Here is a 20,307-nt window from a genome sequence, read left to right as displayed (position 1 = left end):
GCCAACCTGCTAGAGTATTAGTACATTGTCACTGAGTGTTTTATTGGCAGTGAGGTCCCTATGGCCTCCTGGTGACTTCTCTGTTTCAGAATTATCCCTGCAAGTAAGATGGGGCACAGGGCTCTCACTTGGCCTGAATAACTAACTTATGCCAGAAACTATGCTTTAAACTCATTAAAAAAAAAATTATCCTCCTGATAACTAGTGTCCTCAGATATTATTATGCCCATATGATAGAGGTGGCAAGTGAGGCTCAATAAAGTTGAGCAGCTATAGTAGAGACAGAGACAGTAAATGCCTTACCAGGATTCAAACTCAGGGCCAACAACACACATTCCCTCCATTGTAAAGTTTCCCTTGGAGTCTTGTGGACACCACAGTCTCAAGGAAAGAGAGTAAACTGACTCACAAAGTACTCTTTTGACAGATGATTTGTCAGAGAGCCCCATAAAACCAGAGACATACTCTTCCTACCAGACTTGTGAGTCAGCCTCATCTTTTTTGCATTATGAAACTCCAGTGCCAGGACTGGCCAGCTCTTGGGGAGGTTCAAAGCATGCAGCTGGAACAGTCCAGGACCAGAAATGAGAGGAGGGAGTGTCAAGGCACCGTCCTGCCCCTTCCTTTATGTGATCCTCTGTAGTCACTTAAGCCACTCTTCAGCCACGATCTCTCTTGCGCGGAGCAATGAAACACCTACAGAAGTCACGTGGGGACCTTTATTCTGCCCTTTTAACAATACCAATGCCGTTGTGCTAGCTGGTACTCATGGTGACTGTCCCCATGTAGTTGCCTAGAGACCATCCAGGTTACTGCTGAAAAGATCATTTGAATTTCTTATTCCTGGCGAAGTTATCCCAGGACCCCTGCCTGCCTAGATCCCCTATAAAAGCTCCATGCGTCCTGTCACTGAGCATTCTGAAGAGATAGCAGTAGTTGGAGAGGTGGTATTTACTTAATTTTAAATGTTTTCATGGAGTTTGATCCAGTCCATCTGCTATGGGTACAAACTTACAATCATGGTAACATTCTTACGTACCTATAAAATAGAACTTTTAAAATGGTAAAATTCTGGGTTTCTCTGGGTTCATTTCCCTTAGAGAATTTATCCTCTCTCGACTTCTATTTGTAGCTGCCATTTAAAAATTGGGGTATAAATATTATGTCAGTTAAATAAAGGAGTGATGACTTCACTTCTGGAAGAAAGCACTACCTTTCCTTTCCATGAAATGCAGCTTAACTGTTACCTGATTGACATGCCATTATATGATTCTCCCCCCACTAGACAGTCACACACATTTTAATAATTTTTTTTAATGTATGAAAAGTAAGGTTAAACAGCTACAAAATCCAGTTGTTATGTTTTGTGTAGCTTTGAGAGTGATTCCGGAATTGAAATGAAAATTCATGCAGCAGCAGGAGGCTTCTGATGTGAAACATGTCTCCTACAATGGCAGGGGATCGTTCTTGGTCAGTGTAGGATAAATCTTAGAAAGAGACTAGACGATGGGGTAAAATAATCACATGTCTTTGAATGGTCTCATTGGAAAGGTAAATATGCATTTTAAAAAGTAGCAATAAAGGAAGAGAAATGCGTTTGTGCAGTAAAATTTCCCCAGCATGTTGTCAGTGGACTATGTTCATTTAACTCCTCGCAAGAACTCATGAGCCTACCCCTCTCCTTTTCTACCACCGCTTCTTGTTTTTATTCCCTTAACCATTACTCCCATTCTGGGGTCTCAGCAAACAATTCAGCATGTATAATAAATATAATACTGAATAGCCCCCATGTTCCAGAACACAAAGATATTGTACTCCTTCTCTTGCTTCCAGCCAAGACCCAGTCTCCTGTTTTCACTTTATACTATCTGCCCACTTACCTTTGGCCCTGCCTTTCTTTCCTCGATTCACGATCACTTTAAACTCATAGGTTTATGCAATTTTTACAATTAAGGGATTGCCCCTCAAATTTGTAGGATCCTCTTTGCTTAGAAAGACTTCTTTTTCCTCTCCTAATACTAACAGGCATATGTTTCAGGACTCCAAATACCCACTCTTTGCTTTTTCTCTTCTTTAAGAGGACTCAGATTTCTGCTGTTTACTGTGGGATCTCAGTTAACTCACTTAACCTCTCTGGTTTCTTCTCCCATAAAATGAGGCCAGTTGTAGGAACTACCTCATAGAATGGTTTTGAAGGATGAGATGGCCACTTATGTAGAATGATTAGCAAGGTACCGCACATACAGAGGCTCTCAAGAAATGCTAAGCGTTATTATTAGAAGAAAATGTGTACTACCAACTCTGTTGGTATTTAAGGATAATATTTTCAATATTCTATTTCTCTTAGGGTGTTACCTATTACGGTTTTCAATGAAGAATGTAGGAGTAACTGAGACCAAAAAATAAGGTAAAATAAATAATGTGGTAAAGTACCATGCAGATAATCTTTGGTAGTCATGAGCCTGGATGAGCCTCATTACTTTGAGATTAAATGCTCCCACTGTAAGAGCCAGCAGATCTGACTGATGTTTTATCATTTTATCATTTAACTTTATGCTGTGCTTTTATTCCAAATCTTCTTATGTACTTCGGAAGATGATCAAGGAAGCTCTGAGTCTGACTTATGTTTCTACTTAAAACCAAAACCAAACATTGCTAGATGAGATAATGAGCGGAGGTTAAGTGTTTTGAGGAGAGAATTTCAGAAATGCAAAGTAATATCTTCTAATTGTTTTTACTTCTTTCCACTTCTAGTATGGCTCAGTAAGGTTTATTGAATCTGACACTCTCACAGATAGCAACTATAAAATACGAGACAAAAAAAATTACCTGAGGCCCTAGAGAGTGAAAATAAACAGGTATATTCTAGAGGGGAATTGAGATTCAAAACTTGGAAGCATGGACAAGTGCAGGGTATGTTCCTCATTTTACAACTTTTAGACTGAGGGTATGGTGAAATTAATGTCATTTAGGGTGGCTAACTTCAATAGAAAAACCACACTCTTTTTGGTTTGAAGCCCCAGCAAACAGTTCAGGGCAACCACAGTCATTGGAAAATGAAGCTAGAATTCCAGAAAGGAGAGAGGCAGACAGGAGGAAACTCCCAATTCTGTGTGTAAATCTTTGACTGGTCCCAAAGCCATGCTTGCGTGGAATAGACACAGCTAACATCAAAGAACTGAACTGAGATTTAAGTTGCTGCCCAGGAGATAGTTTTCAATTTGAGCATAACCAAATGAATTACCTGCTGTAACAAATAATTCAAGGCTCTTCAAAGAACTGTAATAGATTTCGGAGTCTTCACGCCATCATATTCGCATTCATACATTCGCATGATACAACCCCAAATTATATAACGTATGAAGAACCAAGAAAACATGACCCCCTTCTGAAGAGAAATGGCAATTACCTGAGATAACTCCAAGATGACCCAGATGGGGGAATTAGCAAAGATATTAAAGCAGCCATTACAACTATACTCAATGAAGGACAGAAAAATATACTCACAATGAATAAAAGCATAATAAATAGAAGCTACAAAAAAGAATCAAATAGAAATTCTAAACTTGAAAAATACAATATTGGAAACAAAAATTCACTGGTGAGCATATATTTGTTAGAAGTAACAGAGAAAGATGTCACTGAACTTGAAGATAAAATTAATAGAAGTTTTCTTACTGAAGAATAGGAAGAAAAAAGATTTAAAGAACTGAACAGAATGTTCTCCTTGTACCTTATAAGAGTAAAAAGTTCAGAAATTCTAAATAAATAAGTAAGTCAAAATAAATAAGTAAAATAATTTTAAAAATGAACAGAGAAAAATAAACAGAATCCCAAGGACCTATGTGACAAAAATTAAAATGTCTAACGTGTATAACTGTAGTCTTAGGAGAGGAGAGAGAGAATGGGACAGAAAAACATTTGAAGAAATAATGACCAAAATATCCAAATTTGGTGAAAAAAGTAAATGTATATATCAAGAAACTCAGCAAACTCCAAATAGGATAAATTTCAAGAAAACCATCCATAGGTACACTGTATTCAAGCTACAGGACACCAACAAAAAAGAGAAAATCTTGACAGTAGCTGGAGGAAAATGGTATATTATCTTCCAGGGAACAATGCTTTATAATTATAAAGAAACTACATCGGAAACTACAGAGGCTAGAAAAAGTAAAAAAGTACTTTTAAAGTCCCCCCACCTCAAAAAAGAAAGGAACAACAACAAAAAACCCTATTAATACAGAAATCCATTTATAGTCGATATGTACCAAAAATATCCTTTGAGAATAGAGGCAAATTAAAGACATTTTCAGATAAAAGTAAACTAAGAGAATTCATTCATTGCCAGCAAACCTATACCACAAGAAATGCTAAAGGAAATTATTCAGGCTGAAGTGAGATAATACCAGATGTAATCTTAAACCTTCAAGAAAGAATGAAGACTATCAGAGATTGTAAATACAAGAATTTTTTTTCAGATTCGTATCTTTAAGATATATAGGATGCTTTATAGCCAAAATTATAACATTACCTTGTGGTGTTTATAATGTACTGTGTTTAGATGTAGTGCATATGACAATTACAGGATAGAGGATTAGGGGGTATGGTAAATGGACTTACACAGTTGCATAGTTTTCAAATTTTATATGAGGTGGTATGAAATTAACTCTAAGTAGACTGAAAGGTCAAGAATGTATATTTGAATGCTTAGAACAACAACAAAAATTCCAAAAGATAAAATAGAATCCTAAATATTTTTGTTTTGTTTTTTATATTTATTTATTTATGTATTTATGTAATATATATTTATTTACTTTAGAATCCTAAAAATTTTTTAAATGACTCCAAAAGAATTGAGGAAATTAAGAAAAGAGGACAAGAAACGAAAGAAGGAAACAGAAAATAAATAATAAAATTATAGCTCTAAATGCAACCATATCAGTAATTATATTAAATATTAATGGACTAAATACTTTATTTTTTATTTAGTTGATTTATTTTTATTAACATATAATGTATTATTTGTTATGGGTCTGTGATTCATTAATGTTACACAATTAACAGTGCTCACCATAGCACATACCCTCCCCAATGCCCATCACCCAGCCACTCCATCCCTCCCACCCTCTCCCCTCTGGTAACCCTCAGTTTATTTCCTGAGATTAAGAGTCTTATGGTTTGTTTCTCTGGTTTTGTCTTCTTTCATTTTTCCCTCTCTTCCCCTATGATGCTTTGTCTTGTTTTTACAATTCCTCATATCAGTGAGATCATAATTGTCTTTGTCTGATTAACTTATTTTTTTTTAAATTTTTATTTATTTGACAGAGAGAGAGAAATCACAAGCAGGCTGAGAGGCACGCAGAGAGAGAGAGGGGGGAGGAAGCAGGCTCCCTGCGGAGCAGAGAGCCCGACATGGGGCTCAATCCCAGGACCCTGGGATCATGACCTGAGCCGAAGGCAGAGGCTTTAACCCACTGAGCCACCCAGGCACCCCTGATTTAACTTATTTTGTTTAGCATAATAGCCTCTAATTCCATCCATGTCATTGCAAATGTCGAGATTTTATTTTTTATGTCTGCTTCATATTCCATTGTGTGTGTTTGTGTGTGTGTGTGTGTGTGTGTGTGTGTGTGTGTTCACACACTTCATATCTTCTTTATTCATTCATCTGTTCATGGACATCTAGGTTCTTTTCATAGTTTGGCTATTGTGAACATTGCTGCTATAAACATTTGGGTGCATGTGCCCCTTCAGATCACTACATTGGTATCTTTAGGGTAAATACCCAGTAATGCCATTGCTGGGGCATAGGGTAGCTCTAGTTTAGACTTTCTGAGGAACCTCCATACTGCTTTCCAGAATGGCTGCACCAGCTTGCATTCCCACCCACAGTGTAGGAGGGTTCCCCTTTCTCTGAATCTTCACCAATACCTATCATTTCCTGACTGCTTAATTTTAGCCATTCTGACTGGAGTGAGGTGGTATCTCATGGTGGGTTTGATTTGTATTTCCCTGATGCCGAGTGAGGTTGAGCACTTTTCCTGTGTCTGTTGGCCATCTGGATGTCTTTTTTTTTTTTTTTTAAGATTTTATTTATTTATTTGACAGAGAGAAATCACAAGTAGTCGGAGAGGCAGGCAGAGAGAGAGAGAGGAGGAAGCAGGCTCCCTGCTGAGCAGAGAGCCCCATGTGGGACTCGATCCCAGGACCCTGAGATCATGACCTGAGCCGAAGGCAGCAGCTTAACCCACCGAGCCACCCAGGCACGCCATCTGGATGTCTTCTTTGCAGAAATGTTTGTTCATGTCTTCTGCCGATTTCTTGGTTGGATTATTTGTTCTTTGGGAGTTGAGTTTAATAAGTTCTTTATAGATTTTGGATCCTAGCCCTTTATCTGATATGTCATTTGCGAATATCTTCTCCCATTCTGTCAGTTGTCTTTTGGTTTTATTGACTGTTTCCTTTGCTGTGCAAAAGATTTTGATCTTGATGAAGTCCAAATAGTTCATTTTTGCCCTTGCTTCCCTTGCCTTTGTTGATATGTCTAGGAAGACGTTGCTGCAGCTGAGGTCGAAGAGGTTGCTGCCTGTGTTGTCCCCAAGGATTTTGATGGATTCCTGTCTCACATTGAGGTCTTTCATCCATTTGGAGTCTATTTTTGTATGTGGTGTAAGGAAATGGTCCAGTTTCATTCTTTCAGATGTGGCTGCCAATTTTCCCAACACCGTTTGTTGAAGAGACTGTCTCTTTTCCATTGGACATTCTTTCCTTCTTTGTCGAAGATTAGTTGACCATAGAGTTGAGGGTCCATTTCTGGACTCTCCATTCTGTTCCATTGGTCTATGTGTCTGTTTTTGTGCCAGTACCATGCTGTCTTGATGATTACAGCTTTGAAATAGAGCTCGAAATCTGGAATTGTGACGCCATGAGCTTTGGTTTCCTTTTTCAACATTCCTATGGCTATTCAGGGTCTTTTCTGGTTCCCTATAAATTTTAGGATTATTTGTTCTATTTCTTTGGAGAAAGTTGATGGTATTTTGATAGGGATTGCATTAAATGTGTAGATTGCTCTAGGTAGCATAGATATTTTCACAATATTTGTTCTTCTAATCCATGAGCATGGAACGTTTCTCCATTTCTTTGTGTCTTCTTCCATATCTTTCATGAGTGTTCTGTAGTTTTCTGAGTACAGATTCTTTTTCTCTTTGGTGAGATTTATTCCAGGTATCTTCTGGTTTTGGGTGGAGCTGTAAATGGGGTCAACTCCTTAATTTCTCTTTCTTCTGTCTTGTTGTTGATGTACAGAAATGCAACTGATTTCTGTGCGTTGATTTTATATCCTGCCACTTTACTGAATTCCTGTATGAGTTCTAGCAGTTTTGGAGTGTAGTCTTTAGGGTTTTCCACATAAAGTATCATATCATCTACAAAGAGTGAGAGTTTGACTATTTCTTGGCTGATTTGGATGCCTTTTATTTCTTTTTGTTGTCTGATTGCTGAGGTTAGGACTTGTTGAATAGCAGTAGTGATAGTGGACATCCCTGCTGTGTTCCTGACCTTAGGGTAAAAGTTCTCAGTTTTTCCCCATTGAGAATGATATTCGCTGTGGGTTTTTCCATCGATGGTTTTTATGATATTGAGGCATATATCCTCTATCCCTACACTGTGAAGAGCAGGGATGCTACTCTCCAAGAAAGAGATGCTATACTTTGTCCAGTGCTCTTTCTGCATCTATTGAGAGTATCATTTGTTCTTATTCTTTCTTTTAATTTTTTGATTTGTTATTGATTATTATAGATTTATTTGTGGATGTTGAAGCCTTGCAGCCCAGAAATAAATCCCACTTTGTCGTGGTGAATAATCATTTTAATTACTGTTGGATCCTATTGGCTAGTATTTTGGTGAGAATTTTTGCATCCATGTTCATCAGGGATATTATGGACTAAATAAATAAAAAGCAGAGTTCATCTCATAAGAAACTCTTAATCTCACAAAACAAACTGAAGGTTGCTGGGTGGAGGGGTGTCGGGAGAGGGTGGTGGGGTTATGGACATTGGGGAGGATATGTGCTATGGTGAGTGCTGTGAAGTGTGTAAACCTTGCAATTCACCGACCTATATCCCTGGGGCTAATAATACATTGTATGTTTATAAGGAAATTTTTAAAAAAAACTTTAAAAAGCAGAGCTTATCAGAATGGGTTAATAAAAAAAATAAGAACACCTATACTCTGTTACAAGATAACCTTTAAATGTGAAGATACAGATAAGTTTATAATAAATTGATGGGAAAAGGTACAACATGGAGACAGTCAGCATGAGAAGTCTAGAGTGGCTATATAATATCAGACAAACTAAACTTTAAGATAAAAAGTATTACCAGAGATAAACAAGAATATTTTATAATGATAAAATTGTCATTACACTAAGGTGACATAAGAACTTAACTGAATGAAAATACAATAAAATTCCTAGTGAGATCACTTTAAGTGTTTTTGAGTCCAGAATCTTTCTGAGGACTATTGTGAGTTGAGATATAGGTATATCATCATTTTAAGTTAACAGCCATTTAGTAAAATTGTGAAATCAAAGCTCAAGGCAAATGAAAAAAAAAAAAAAGCATATTTGGAGAATATAGCTATCTGTATATTAACTGCCTATAAGTTTTTCATTACACATTGTTATGCAATGTTGTGTTTGTTTCATTTAATGCAATTATGTGTTTGAACACTTCCCATGATCCAGGATTAAGTGAGGGATTTAATTCCTCAAACACAGTTCATATTTAATTGGTATGTACCAGAATAGCTATTAAGTATATTCTGTTTAATACCCTCACCATTACTAGTCATTAAATATTTTGAATATTACCCCTGCTTACAATAGTTACATAAATTAGAAGCTTTTCACTCATTTGTCAGTGGAAGAATCTATGGCTCTGAGATTCAGTATGTTGCCTAATGTCATGGGACTGTGGATGGTCAAGCCAGCCTTTAAGTCCAAGTTTGTGTTGCTTCCAGAGCTCGCACTACACCATTTCTTCTGAGGAAGTATCACTGATCCGTTATTATTAGGGTATGCATTTGAGGATCTACAGTTTCCTTTCCTGGACTCCCTTTGGGACAAAGGAATATTTTTGTGGTATATCTGCCTACATTCTGGATACAGTCAGTGGCTGTGACTCATGGGGAATTTGCTCTTTGAGACAGAGACAGACCCATGATTGTGGCCCAGTTCTCTAGTACGCTAGTGTATGAATTATCAAACCTGAAAACTTCATATGTGTTCATTCTTGATAGAGTTCTGTATTTCCAGTAGACATGTTTATAGTACAAAGTTAGAGATTGTTGACAACTTTCCCAGATTTCTATGTGCCCTAGGAAATGAAAGAAGGGTGGCAAGTCTGGATCTTGGACCAGCAGGAGGCTAAATCTTACATCAGTGCATGGAGTTCAGAGCAATAAGTAATTTCTAAATGATGTTTAAGAATTACACATTTGAGTTTTAGTACTTCTGATTAATAAAACTGCATTTATATCTTAAAGTCTCCATATTTCAGATTTTCCAAGTGTTACTATGCATCAAATAATAACACTGGATACTTCTGCAAATGTTCTTTCTGAATCTTCATAATAGTGATAAGCAATAGATATTATCCCCATTTTTGTAATTTATTTATTTATTTTTAGAGATTTTGTTTATTTATTTGACAATGAGAGTGAGACCCCTCTCACTCACAAGCCTCCTTACTAGCTAGCTAAAAAATCTGTACCTCATATGTGATGGCTTATAACCAATTAAAAGAAGGATAATAAAATATGCATAGAAAATCAGGAAACAAATCCATTAGCCAATATTGCTAATAGTACTGTAAATTTGCACTGAGTGCAAAAATTAACTCTGAGTTTTCTGACAGGCAGAGTAAAATGGGAAACATAGGAAGTTTCTTATTTTATTATTATTATTTTTAAAAAGATTTATTTATTTATTTGTTTGTTTGACAGAGAGCTAGAGAAAGAGCACAAGTAGGCAGAGGGAGAGGGAGAAGCAGGCTCTCTGCTGAGCAGGGAGTCCGACGTAAGACTCAGTTCCAGGACCCTGAGAGCGTGACCTGAGCTGAAGGCAGACACTTAACTGACTGAGCCACCCAGGTGCCCTGGAAGTTTCTTTTTCTTATCATCAGGCAAGTTAAAGTTATGTCAGAAGTTTCTCATATGATCTCTAAGTTTACTTCCTGTTTTTGAGATTTTATAAAAATGGAATAATGACACCTACCTTTCAGAGTCTTGACAGGATTAATTGAGACCACATTGGTGTGTAAATGTTAGTTTACTGTTGTTCTTATAGAACCCCAATAAACTCTCCTGGTAGAAATCTCAGGAGAGTTAGGCTATAATTAACTTTGTTTAAAATCCATACTCCGAACTTCTGTGGGTCATCTAGTTACTATTTATGTAAGTCCCCCTATGTTGTCAGCAACCATGAGAAGCATTTTATAGTCTTCTCCAAACAAAGTAGATGCTATTGTCCACATTTCATAAATAGGACACTGAGCCCCCAGAGAAGTGATGTCACTTGACAAGGTCACACATAAGGGTTTTGGTCAGAGTTTGAACTCCTATTTTTCTGTCACCAAAGCCCATGTTTTTTTCCGGTACATTACACTGTCTCTGAAATATTAAATAATGTAACAGTTTTGGCATTCTTTCCAGAAATCATTCTGCTTTATAATGTAATCACTGTGAAGAATCAGCCCTTACTGGGTTAGAATTTGTGTAATGTGAAATCACAAACAGAGTCATGACTCAAGTCTCCACGTAACCTCTGACAACATCAGAGAAACTTTTTTTATCTATATTTTATGCTTATGCTTTGTTTTTAAAAAGTAATTTCTTTTTTTTTTTTTTTTTAGATTTTATTTATTTATTTGACAGAGATCACAAGTAGGCAGAGAGGCAGGCAGAGAGGGAGAGGAAGGGAAGCAGGCTCCCTGCTGAGCAGAGAGTCCGATGTGGGGCTCGATCCCAGAATCCTGGGATCATGACCTGAGACAAAGGCAGAGGCTTTAACCCACTGAGCCACCCAGGCGCCCCTAAAAAGTAATTTATTTGTCAACACTTGAGGAGTTGGAGAGTGACAGAGAGTAAGGTCACCCTGGGTGTACCAGTGACAGCTTTGCCTCTACAGTTGGAATGTTTCTCAACTGTAAGGCTTATTTAATGAAAAGAGACCCCAAAAAACCCTTTCTACTAATGTGTAGTGCTCTCTTGTCAGTTTGAAATGAGCAAACTGTCAGCCTGCCGATTACCATGCATACAGTATGTGCTCATTAAATCATGCACTGTGGGTTCCTTCAGGTTGTCAAACTGCTTAATTGAAAAAATGTGTAGTGTTGCTCTTATGGGAAAGAGGCACCAATCAAAGGACTGGAGAGCTTACTCTTAATATCTCAGAGTTTGCTTTCAACTGCAGCCAGGAATCATTCCGTTTTACAGTTTTGATTAAAGGACTATCCCTTCTGCATATTTTTTTGGTTTTGTTTATAATTCCAACACTGTAGTTACAATGGAGTTGCTTTTATAATAGAGCTAGTAAATCACTCTGCTGGCAGATAAAAACCAAAGGAAGGGGCTTGGGTTCTTTGTGCCGTCACAAGAAGGCTGACTTGGGGGTGTTGGGGCTGAAACACACTGGGGATGAGATGGGCGTGGGTTTTATATTTGCTGTGTTTCTTGTAGTGTTTTCATTGTAAGAAGTCTGGGCCTTATCATCACCTCAGTGGGTGGGTTAATCCTATCTGAAAGCTAGTAAATACCTTTAAGCTAGCAGTGTTACTTGATTTGTTTATAGGGTAGCTTTAAAAAAAATACCAATGCCCAACCTCTCCCCAGATCAAAGAAATCAGAATCTTTGGGGGTCATTCTTTTAAAAGCTCTATCCAGGTGATTCTAATGTGAGCCAAGGTTGAGAGGGATAGGCCTAAATTGATTCAAGTTGTCCAGTATTTAGAGCCAATATTCACTCAGCAGCTGTTAACGTTTCCCCCACAGGGTTTAAGCCTCTTAGCATTTCTGAAAGTTAAAAACTCTGATTTCTGGGCTCCACTTAGATCTATTAAAGAGATTCTTTGGAGACAGGGCCCGGGAATCCCCATTTTAATAAGAGTTCTAAGTGATTCTTATGTACTAAGGTTTGGGAATTTGCTAGAGAAGCAATATGATCTTTATTAAGTGATCTTGAGTGGAACTTCTGATGAAAGTGCACAAATCACAGTAAAATCAGGGCAAGGCTTTTTTTTTTTTTTTTTTTTTTTTTAAACATTAGGGATTTTGGTCCATTCATTTGGGCTAATTGGGATTATGCTTGGTTGTAATAGCGTCAGCTTTATTTGGGGGGACCCTCCCACTGTCTTGTGCTATATCAGAGCCAGGCATATACACACTTTGTTCTATTGCTTCTTTAACCTTTATATACCTGGCCCTAAGGACTAGGGCCAATGCATTTTTCAAAGGCTTAGGAAAAATTTTGAGAACGAGAAGAGAAAGAAAAATTATTTCGGTTTCACTGTATGTTGGAATTGCTGAATCAGAGCTATTAGATATTAAATGAAATGGCAAGAAAATAAAACATTATGCTTTTGTTATCAATTCCTTAATTTAGTAATTATAAAAGTTTACATTTTATGAGTAAGCTGTCCTCTCTTCTTAAGAATTTCTGAAAATACATGATTGCTGAGAAATTTTAGCTAATTTTAAAATCACATAAACTAAATTATATGTAACCAAATAATTTCAAATGCAAAAGTACAAAAATTTATTTTCAAAGATTTCACACCTGATAACCGTTTAGTGTAATGTATCTGATAGGAGATGGGGTTGAGCCTCCCTAAGAAAACATGCCTGGGGAAAGTCATGTAAGTATACCCCACAATATCTACTACAAAATTAAAGAATATTTAATTGTTCTGGGCTCCATTCTCATTGATAAAGCTAAAAAAGAAGCCTAAGCAAACCTTAAGTGTATGGTTGAGACTAAACTTTATTGCTCACCTTCCCTTCTCTAAAAAAAGAAAGGTAAGAAGATTAAAGAAAAGGATTAATATTTGTAGCAACAGATCAAACTGTCTTTTTTTTTTTAAGATTTTATTTATTTATTTGACAGAGAGAGGGATCACAAATAGGCAGAGAGACAGACAGAGAGAGAGATGAGGAGAAGCAGGCTCCCTGCTGAGCAGAGAGCCCTATGCGGGACTCGATCCCAGGCCCCTGGGATCATGACCTGAGCCGAAGGTAGAGGCTTAACCCACTGAGCCACCCAGGCGCCCCCAGATCAAACTGTCTTTAAAAGTACATCACTTTCATAAAAGTGGAAACTGTTAATGAGCCTCAAATGAGACTGAAAAAGCACATTGCTCACTATTCTTCTTGCTCATTAGACTATACTTAAGAAATAGGGTTATTAGTAGGGAAACAACACATGACTAAAAAGAAAAGAAAAGAAGATGCTGCTGGAAATTTGGGAGCTTCTGAGGTTAGCTGATAACTAGAGCTAAGTATGTTCTATTTGAATTCTCTATTTGCATATTTTGGGTTCGATTGGGTAGGAAGTCACCAGTTGCAGAATTCTTCTGATTCATGGTGATTCCTGCTACTAACATCTTCCTTAAGGCATATCTTCCCCTTTTCCAAGCCCCCACCCCTTGTTTTGTTTCTTTTGTAAAACTTAGCACAGCTGTTTTATTTGTTGGTTTACCTTCCTTTTTCCACTATTTCTTCCCCTAGAATGTATGCTCCATGAAAGTATGAGTTATGGTTGTGTTTTACTGAGTCAACCATGGGGGAGAAAGGATTATAGCAGTTGATAGCTTTGTCCTTGCCAGCAGTGATCAGTCAGAAATGTCGCACTATTTAGGAACAAAGTTACAAATGCTTAACTATTCAGGAGATGTTTTAGAACAACCCCCCCGCCCCACCACATTTGGATTCTGTAACTCCACGTCATTAATAAATAAGAGATGGAAGAGAAAATATATTCAGATCTCACATAGACCTCTCTTACCTCTCCCGACATCCAAAAAGAAAAAAAAAAATAAGCCAAAAGAATAAGTTTTCTATAAATTCTGTGACTTTTAGATGAATAAAATGGTTAATTGTTCACTTGGAAATGACTACTTTATATTTCTGGAGAGAGGCCTAAAAATTTCTTGGCAGTGCATCAGATGATTAATAATTTAGCATGATGATTGACTGGAGAATGGAAGTAGAGCTAATAGCTTCTCATTTTCCCCTTTATTATTTCAGACAAATTGTAAGTCATGGTGGAGGTGTGGGGTGTTTCTGGGTCAGTTGGCTCTGGATTAAAAATGGAGGGAGAGATTTGATCTTGCTAAGGTGTTGACTTCACCCCTAATGGAGCTGGGTGATCTTGTGATTTGTTGCTTCCAGTGCTTAGTGCTGCTATTACACTCCTAGCAAAGTCTGTGTGAACTCCAAGAAACTCTTCCCACGACTCTGCTGTGTGCCATATCACACTAGATACTGGTTCAGTTAAAATACCCGATCCAACACAATCCTAACCTTAACTAGTTCAAAAAATATGGCAGGAGTGGCACATACACCTACCAGGTAAAATATATGAAGTGTCTTAAGAGAGGGTTATGAACAAATACCATGGGAGACATTAGCTTATGGATTGATGTGAGGGACCTTCCTAACCGGGAATTAATGAATTGAAACAGTGTAAGAAAGTCACACTGTCTAGTACAAACAGCATATGTGGGTGGCAGCAAGGAATTAGAAAGTGGCTGGAAAAGGAATGCTTGCGTGAGAACCTGGGTGAGGTTTTTCAGGGGGACATACAGCTCTGGGTGTGTATGCAAATAGATAGGATTCAGATCAACTGTGTCCTAGAAGGACTGAAGTGAGTCCCATCCTAGAAAGTGCATGGGGCTTCACTTGGAAATTTCTACCTGTTCTTGAGAGAGGGTGTGTCTTTAACAGGAGCCAGTGTTATCCTGGCTGTTTCCAGAATGCTAATGTTCTTCTGTCTCTAAGGGAGGAGCAGCTGAGCCCCTCGAATGAATCTCACAGATTCTGAAGAGAATTTTCGTTGAAATAAAATCGTCATATATTCGAATGCCAGATCTGCTTTCACTGACTGAATTTTTGCTAATATAATTGGGGCCTGAACGCAAGGACTTTCTTCAAGGAGCAAAAGATTATGTGTGCTTCCTGCCAACCCCCTTTGTCCTGTGGATTTAAGTAACTTTCCAAATACCCATGTTTCAAGTATTTGTATATGTTATTTTCTGAATTTTGTCCTTCTACAACTCCTGTGTTGAAGCCTAACCCCCATCTGGAGATAGGACCTTTAAAGAGCTAATTAAGGCTAAATGAAGTCATAACGGTGGACCTCTGATCTAACGTGATTGGTTTTCTTATAAAAAGAAGTAAAGACCCCAGGGATGCATGCACAGAGAAGAAAGACCATGTGGCACAGCAAGAAGGTTGCCTTCTGCAAAGCAAGGAGAGAAGCCTCAAGAGAAACCAAGTTTGCTGACCTCTGGTCTTGAACTCTCAGCCTGTAGAACTTTTGAGAAATATATTTATGTTGTTCAAGTGGGTGGTCTGTGGTATTTTGTTACGGCAGCCCTGGAAGGCGAATACGGTCACTGACAAATCTCCCTGATGGGCTTGGTTTGTGACCCTAAGTCAATGCAAAGTTGTACAGAACTCTTTCTTTGGGCCCCAGCAGCTATGGAAGCCCTCCAGAAATTACTCTCCTGTCCTCATTAAGCAGTGGCCAGCATAACCATAGTGTAAAGCTACTCATTTATGTGGAACAATTTTCTTACTCCACCACCCACTTATTCAGCAAACACTCATTGAGAGTTTGTTATGTGCCCGTGACACACAGATTATGCTGAGAAGGAGCAGCCAGTCTAGAAGAGGAAATGTAACAAGCACAGGAAGTGCTGTCATTTGCAGGAATGCTATGAACCTGCCCCAAGTGAAGGGATTCAAGGCATTGGAATGGCAGGGAGGATTTCTGGCAGAGATGGCATTGAAGGGGACTGGGATTTGGTCATGAAGAACCGGGCAATGAGGGAAGGACAGCTGAGGGGAAGGAACAGCGAGCAAAGGCTTAGAGATAGAAACCGAGGGAAGTTTATGGATAGATGCGTGCTTTAACTGAAATGCAGAGTATGGGAAGGGAAATTTCCCTTTATGAGGGTAACTTATCTCAGACTCAGAGGGCTTCTTTTCATGAAGGAGTGATGATATGCCAGGTACTATTCTATGTATGTCATTCCACTAACTCATTCATACTCATAATACCCCTATGAGGTAGGTGTTACTATTATTGTGAAATAGGACTGGGAAACTGAAGCAGGGATGGGTTACATTACTTGCCAATTACTAGTAATTTATGGAGCTGGGATTTGAACCTGGGCATCGTGGCCCCAGAGCTGTTGTTTATAGAGAAAAGGCCTGAGCATAAATACACTGGGACAAGAAGCAGAGCTTTGAGAAAGTGGGAGACTTGTCCTATTTCCTTGAGTGAGGAGAAAGGCAGAGCCCCTGCCTCCAGTAGCCACGAGGGAAATCAAAGTGCCCTTGGCCACCTTCCTCCAAGTTAGCCATGTTTGCAGCCATTCGTGGAGATAAATCGTTGGTACAGGGAAACAAAAGTGTTTTTCAGGCGCTTTGCTGCCATGGTTTAGCCTAGGACAGGGTTATGAAAGGAGCTTTTTTGCATCCACTGCCTTCCGGGGTTACATTCTTAGTGAATCTACCGCCTCAAAATGGAGCTTGTTAGTTGCGCGTCATCTGAGGGTGGCAATTAGTTGCATGTGTTTGGTTGGGTGCCAGCCCCCGGGGCGCCAGACCTCAGTGGGGGAGCCACTGTTTGTCATGAATTAGTCTTTAAATAAAAGCAAGTTTTTAAAATGGAGCATGCTAATTTGGGTTTTGCTAACCCCCTCGGAAGAAGGCTAGGCCTGTTCGGTGCCAGCTGGCTGATTTGGCATTCATCGAAAAACTGGGTCCCTACCAAAAATCGCTTTGCTCCCGCCTCCCACTCCGAGAGCAAAATGGCAGTGAGGAGCCGGTTGGCACCGAGAAACAAGGTGAAACAGGGGCAGGGACAATACAGTCATCGGATGATTAAAGGGAATCGAGCTGCCATGGTATTCCCGCTTCTCCCGCCACCTTCGAAAGGAAGGTCTGCTCGGCTCTTTCCCCGCTCAGGCTGTCCTCAGCCGCCCATTCAGCGACTCTCTGCATAAAAGGCTTCCTCATCCAATTGCTTATACACTGCACCTTTTATGCTCTTCCAAGTCATACTTAAGGGATTATCACTGCAGCTTTTAACTTCCCCCAGAAAGAGCTGAATGAGCGTGAATGGGGCGGAAGACTCTTCAGTGAGAAAGTGTCCCCCACCCCAAAATGCTCACAAAACCCCTAATCACGACGTTAAGAATGCCACCCTGTTTTTGGCGGCGGCTGGCTACAAACGCGCTAATTAACAATTACTGTACATATAGGCGATAATTACAAGGAGTTGTGTCGTACACCCAACTGGTGGCAACAGAATGCAGCGCACAAACCGGCCCCAGTCGCCTGAACATGGTCCTCTTTCAGGAGAAGGGCGAGCGCACCCATCAAGGTTCGGAGTCTTGCAACTCCGCACTCTGCCCCATGCCTGTTCATTGGAAGATTTGTCTTCTTAACACTTTCCAGGTTGGGTAATTGGACCATAAGAAATGGCAACTGTGATGGGAACAACAGTTGAAAACAGGAACTGCCCCATTATTTATGTATTATCTATTATCTATCTATCTATCTATCTTCGTGTTGACGAGCAGTCACCCCTCTGTCTTCAAGTGGGACCGCTGTGTGCTGGGAGCGGAGCTGTGTAGTAGGCAAGGTGGAAAAGGAATTTAAATAAGCCTTACATTTGTCCTGAAGATTCAGGAAAGATGGAAGCTTTTTTTCTCACACGAATGTATTTGTGCAGCAGATTGCTGGGAAATATAGGTCGTCCTAGTTACTAATGTGGTGTACATTAAATTTCCTGGAGTGAGGTTTTCTTTTCTTTTCTTTTTTTTTTTTTAAACTTGTTTATTGGCCGCTGGTGCCTCTGTTCTTCTGAATGCAGCCTATTAAGTTTGCTAATACACGGACACCCCGTTTCTAAAAGACTTGGCCTGAAAGCCCTCCTGACAAGATGGGAATTTGTTTGTTGTTATTGTTATTGTTTTTACAAATGTTGAGGCAAAATTGACAACGAAGGGCATTTTGAAAACTTCAGCCCTGTAAACAGTTTAAAGGGGGGAGGGCAATTTTATTTTCTGAAGGCAGTGCATTTTGGAGTTTCTTTAAATGCTCATTTAATATTTTGGGTCTCAGCAGGACAATGTGTTGCTTTTAAAAATAAGAGTCGATAATGAGCCCATGGAGCCTTTAATTTATGATGTATCTGACAGCATTGTGGTAGATCTGATACGGGATGCATGCGACTAGGTCTGCAAGCTGAAAATAAACCAGCTGGTATTTATTCTGAAAACATCCCGAGAACACCCTCCTGTTAATGGCCCATGGCTTGATCCAGCATCTGGTAAACTAATATATTATCATTTTTACCATGAAAGTCAGCACAAATCATTAATGATTCTGGCAGCCATTTGCCTTCTTCTCTTGTCTAGAATATGCCAATTACCATGAAATTATTCTTATTAGCAACATGATTGAATGATAGTAACCTGACTGTAACTTGTTGACAGAAATTTTTTCATATTGACAATAATGAACTGTACATTTGAGGCCTTGCTGTGTTCTGTTAAACAGGAAGGTTGGATATTATATGCTTCTAACCTTCATGAACAATACTGTGTGAATTGAAGGAAATATACTATCTTACAGGTTTGTTTCAAGGTGGGAACTTACCATTTTGTTCCATTCTTTGAGAGAAGGAATCACTGTTTGCCTTTGAAAATGGGGTTCAGGGACTGCTTTGAGATATGCACACACAATCATCATCAGTATTTAGAACGTGGTGGGGTTCATTTCTCCTGTCAATATAGACAGTACCTGATTGTTTTCAATGAAATAGTCCACATAGAATCATCACCAGAGAATGAAATGATACCGTTCATTCCAGTGACTATGAAAACTACAGAGAACTTGAAACTGCCAGGATTTGGATAAGTTAAGTGTCATTTTTCTTTTACCCACGTGATCGGCCTAACTAGAAATGCCTATTAGGTCATTAGTCCAAGATATAGAAGAAGAATGAAGGAAAGAACAGCTACAGATCTTTGAAAATTGCTGGTAGGCATAGGACAGATTAGGCACATTCTTTACAGATCTAGGGAAACTAATGAATGCCAGCAATTCTGTGGCCCCACTTCATATCCTCTTGTCTCACTTGTTTCTTGGGCCATTGCTGTGGAAACCAGCCTGGGGCAGCTGTGACCAGAAGCCTCTTGCCTACGCTGCACTGGGTATCCCCACCTCCCACCCGAGAGCTTGTCGGACACTTCTGGTATGGGATTGACAGCCTGGAAACATAAGAGAGTAAATAAACCACAGAGTAATCCCTGAGTGGTGGAAGAGGGAATAAATGATGAATAAACGCTGTCCTCTTCCATGCCTTGTTCAGGCAATTCCAAAGCACATCCTACATACACGTATACATCTGAATCACATCAGGGTCTCAGAGAGGTCCAACAAGACTGAGGCCCAGTTGTCCACCATGGCGATTAACCTGAGAATCCATGCTTATGTTGGACTTCCCTCTGTGGACGATGTTGTTGCTGTCCCATCATGGTCAGCTTTGCTGGTGCAACATACCTGTACCCCAGCTCCTTAGTGTCAGATGTTACAGACTCACAGGTGGACACTTCTCAAGAGGATTTCCCTCGAAGAAGGAGCTACCTTTCCCAGACATCCCTGCAAGATTCCCGCGCTCCTGACTATATTGCACTGGATAAGGAAGGGGGTGCACAAGATAAAGTTGGAAGGTAAGGATGAGTAGGATTTTAGATGGTATCGTATGCTGTTTTATTTTGAATGCCCATAAGGACAGAAGTGATAGCTTCCAGTTTATGGTTTTAAAATATGACTGTTGTGAGGAAAATAAGTTGGGTTGGGGGACAAGAATTAGATGTGGGAAGAACAATAAAAAAGCCACTGCAGTAGTCCAAGTGAGAAATGATCAGTTGGTCTAGAGTAGAATCAATAGATGTGAACTAGAAATTACTGGAATGTAATTCAAGACAGCTGGGATTAACTCTGATGATCACT

General features: G+C 39.2%; 1 protein-coding gene across 11 annotated transcripts in view; it reads left to right on the top strand.

Moving 5' to 3' along the window:
- The window catches only part of FHIT (fragile histidine triad diadenosine triphosphatase), a 1,430,768-nt gene that overhangs the window by 380,859 nt on the left and 1,029,602 nt on the right, over window positions 1-20,307 (top strand). For 2 of the 11 annotated variants that reach the window (XM_059161367.1, XM_059161374.1), the window contains exon 4: window positions 2,348-2,407. The exons of the other annotated variants lie outside the window; for them this stretch is intronic. The gene's annotated coding sequence lies outside the window, so the exon portion shown is untranslated. The remainder of the gene's footprint in view (window positions 1-2,347; window positions 2,408-20,307) is intronic. 11 annotated transcript variants of the gene reach the window in all.

The sequence above is a fragment of the Mustela lutreola genome, chromosome 2, assembly GCF_030435805.1.
Source record: "Mustela lutreola isolate mMusLut2 chromosome 2, mMusLut2.pri, whole genome shotgun sequence".
NCBI classification, from domain to species: domain Eukaryota; kingdom Metazoa; phylum Chordata; class Mammalia; order Carnivora; family Mustelidae; genus Mustela; species Mustela lutreola.
The sequence above is the reverse complement of the archived record's forward strand: the minus strand, read 5'-3'. Positions and strand labels throughout refer to the sequence as shown.